The sequence below is a fragment of the Rattus norvegicus genome, chromosome 20 (genome assembly GCF_021556685.1).
Source record: "Rattus norvegicus strain SHRSP/BbbUtx chromosome 20, alternate assembly SHRSP_T2T, whole genome shotgun sequence".
Classification (NCBI taxonomy): domain Eukaryota; kingdom Metazoa; phylum Chordata; class Mammalia; order Rodentia; family Muridae; genus Rattus; species Rattus norvegicus.
In genome coordinates this window covers 1,673,079-1,677,135 of record NC_141553.1, presented here as the reverse complement: position 1 = coordinate 1,677,135, position 4,057 = coordinate 1,673,079, and the positions used below count along the sequence as shown (strand labels likewise).

Here is a 4,057-nt window from a genome sequence, read left to right as displayed (position 1 = left end):
GGATATAAAGAGAATAAGAAAAAATAAAAAAAGAGATACATAAAAATGAAAAATATTTCAGATTTCTTTCCTTCTTCATACTTTTGTACTAAGATTTCAAAAGTTCAGATTTAAAATTTCCTTTGGTTGATCTAAGTGCAGTCTTAAAAGTGCTTTTCTTTTTTTCTTTTTTTTTTTTTCAGGGCTGAAAACCAGTCTTTATTGTCCCCACTACTTGAGGGGGATAAATTGGGAGGAGTGGGTGGCGCCATTGCCGGGCCGGCCGTGCTTCACAGGCTTGTAGGTGATGGAGAACCCGCCCAATTAGTGGCCGATCATCTCGGGTTTGATCTCCACCTGGTTGAAGGTCTTGCGGTTGTACACGCCCATCATGCTGCCGACCACCTCGGGCAGAATGATCATGTCCCTAAGGTGGGTCTTCACCACCTCCGGCTTCTCCATGGGTGGCGCCTCCTTCTTGGCCTTCCTCAAGTGCTTGAGCAGTGAGTGCTGCTTCCTCCACAGGTCTCGGTTCAGGCGCCGTCTCTGCCGGGAGCTGTACAACTGCATCAGCTGCTCATAGGACATGTCCATCAGCTGGTCGAGGTCCACGCCAGGGTGGGTGAACTTGCGGAAGGTTCACTTCTTCTTCTGCTCCACTTCGGCCATCTTGGCGGCTGCTTGACAAAACTTAAAAGTGCTTTTCATTGTGCTATAAAACATCTGTCTAATCTATATACACTCAGTCTTACTGGATGGAGAAAAGAGTTCATGCTTTTAACTCCAAATCAGTTTTAGGCCCCCAAGCTTTCACTACGACTCAAAGGCATGAGTCCACTGCCTTTTCTACAATGGGAAGTTCAGTACAGATTACACACAGGTAACATGTCTAAAACTCATCTCTTTGTAAACCTGAAAACTTCTTGCATGCTTCAGAGAATCAACTTAAATCCACCCTTCACAGGTCAAAGGACTGTAGATGAGTATTCTCAGTAACAGCCTGTTTCCCCACCTGCCTTTCTGCTCGTTCCTGAGGGTGTGATCTTCTCCTTTCCCTGGTCTTGGGACACCCTCCCCCAACTATCAAGACAAGGGGCCTCGAATTTTCAAATGAACAACTAAGTAAAAAATTTCCCCTTAAACTCCTTAACCTAATATCTATTTGTTCCAGCAACCCACCAGCTCCAGGTGTTCCTTCAAAATCTGTGTTGTAGAGAGCTTCAAAGCCATTAGTCCCAGGTGGCCCTGATTCACAGATGCTGCCTGCACTCCTTAGCTCCAGATGGTCCTGCAGAGCCTGGTCAGCCAGTGAAACATCCTGCTCTTCCAGAACTTAGCTAGCACCCCAGCTTTACTGTGTCCACCACGATGTCCGTGCACCCAGACAGCAGGAAGCACATCCCTCCCATTCCTGCTTCACCAGTCCCCCCTTCCTATTTCCTCACATTTTATAATAAACAAGAGGAAGTAACTCTAGGAACCAAGTCTACCCCCAGTCCTCCTTCACTAATTCAGAAATACATTTCCATTGTTGGCATGAGTTTCATACTCTTTATAAAAGCCCGTCCCACGATCATCACCACACCTCTCTCTCTTGCACCTGTTCAGAGGTGGTCTCCCCACACCCCGAATGAATCTCCTGTGTGAGGCCTACTTCGTGGTGTGTTCTCTGTGGCATTCCTTGTCCCTGTTCTGACAAGCTACTCCTCCATTAAAAAACCCAATCGAGTAGGCTCTGAAGTAACTGGATTGTCAGTCATATGGTAGCAAAGACTAAACAGAAAAGAATAAATCTAAACACATTTCCCCAAACCCCATTAAAGCAACATCCCTTCCCTAATTTATTCATGAATGGTGAAGCCTTATGTATGTGATGACTTATATATCTTATGTTTTAAGAAATTCAGATCAAGGGGTTGGGGATTTAGCTCAGTGGTAGAGCGCTTGCCTAGCAAGCGCAAGGCCCTGGGTTCGGTCCCCAGCTCTGAAAAAGAGAAAAAAGAAAAAAAAAAAGAAATTCAGATCAAATCTTAGTCTGAAGCACATACCTGAAATCCTAGCCCTTGGAAGGTAAGGTTAACCTGGTTGGTATAGTTGTGTGTACCTGTGCATGTGTGCATTGTGTGTGCATGTGAGTGCCCGTGTATGCGTGTGTGTGTGTGTGTGTGCGTGTGTGCATGTGTGTGTTGGAGGTGTTTGTGTGTGTGTGTGTGTGTGTGTGTGTGTGTGTGCATGTGTGTGTGGGAGGTGTTTGTGTGTGTTTGTTTATTTGTGTTGGGGGTAGGGGATAAATGAATGACTTGGAAAAACAAAAGGTTTTTTTTTAAGTACTTAACAGCCTTCTCTCTAGAGAACTCTTTGGGGAAGGAAGTAGATGGATCCCGACCCTGATCCATGATGTTGGGAAATGGCTGTCTGACTCTTCCCACTGCTCTCCTCTAGCACTTGGGAATTGGCCCCGGCAGTCTATGAGCACCTGTAGGGCTGGTGCTTCACTCGTCCTCATCTCATTTTACTGTAGGAATGGTTGTAACAATAACCAACTCAGAGCACTTTAAAGTGAGCTTTGGAGTGCCCCAAGGCTTCTCACGTCCTAAGTTACAGCAGGTTTTTGCAGCCATCGATGTTTAGATTTAGAATCCTCATGGCTTTATTCAGTAAGAGCATTCTGGAATACGAGAGCCTGTAACCATACCCTGTTCGTTTTTGTTACCTCATAAGACAACATCGGCATAAGTGCGTGGCTGGAGACTGGGGTAGAGGCTATGGAATATGAGTCATACGTATTGATGAAACTCACAGTACACCTGGGGTATCCAACTCCAGGTTAATTCTCTCACTTTACAGATCAGAGGGAAGCGGCCAGCAGGGCATAAGGGACTGTAAAAGAAAGACAAGTAGGGGATGATCCTTGTGGACTAAGCTCAGCAGCACGAGGGGATAAAAAGAATCCATGGCACTTCACTGTTTCTCACTGGTGGGTTTTGATGTGTGAGTCTAATTTTCATCTTCCTTAGTTGAAAAGATTGGGGTGGGCTGGAGAGATGGCTCAGCAGTTAAGAGCGCTGACTGCTCTTCCAGAGGTCCTGAGTTCAAATCCCAGCAACCACATGGTGGCTCACAGTCATCTGTAATGAGACCTGATGCCCTCTTCTGGTGTGTCTGAAGACAGCTACAGTGTACTTATATAGAATAAATAAATAAATAAATAAATAAATAAATAAATCTTTTTTTAAAAAAAGAAAATACTGGGGTGAGAGGTATGGAAATACAACTAGACATCCTGTTGAAAGGGGAATTTTGTGTCTCTGGTGAGAGGCGGCGTTGGGTTCTGAAGGGAAAGCATTGTTCCTTTCTGAGACAGTACCCATGGGTCTGTGGTCAATGACAGTCACACCTCATGTGTGAGTCCCACACTGGATTATACTTCCTGTAAAATGTCATTCTCTCCAGAGGGTTTGTAATCCAGTCAGGTTTCTATAAAGAAAAGAATGTAGGAAGCTTGAGATTGGTCTGAGGGTACAGAAATGAAATACTTTCTCTGAAGCATCTGGGACATGGATTCGAGATGGATGGAGACTGTTGGGAGTTTATTAGAAGAGTTACTAGTACAACAAACAGACAGAGACTATTAAGATGTCAACACGGTGGGCTTCTGAGAAGGGTTCAGGCCCCAGCACCAGAGACGGACTGCATAGCCTGGGCCTCTGAAGAGAGGATTAGAGTGTGGCAGAAGCACAGGTCTCATTTTATAGCTCTCTGAGAACTGCGATGAAGCCAGCAGCCAGACTCTGAATCCCAGGCAAAAGGCAGAAAAGGGCAGGACACGTCACTGCCAACACCTGCGTTGACAGAAACTTGCTCCCTGGATGAGAAATCCCGATACCTAAAAGTCTATTGGCCAGGCATTTATAAACAGTATCTCTGTGGTGTGTATGATTGTGGGAGGGAGGCTGAAGCTATCAGAGACTGAGCCAACAGTTGGATTGTAGCAAATTTTTTTTCATGTTCTGCCATGTCCCAACACTACATTCTTACACCCTTATGCTGCTACAGTAGTGACATCTGTGTAGAGGCA

General features: G+C 45.3%; 1 pseudogene; it reads right to left on the bottom strand.

Annotated features, from left to right (window-relative positions):
• On the bottom strand, positions 180–668 carry Rps15-ps1 (ribosomal protein S15, pseudogene 1; annotated as a pseudogene).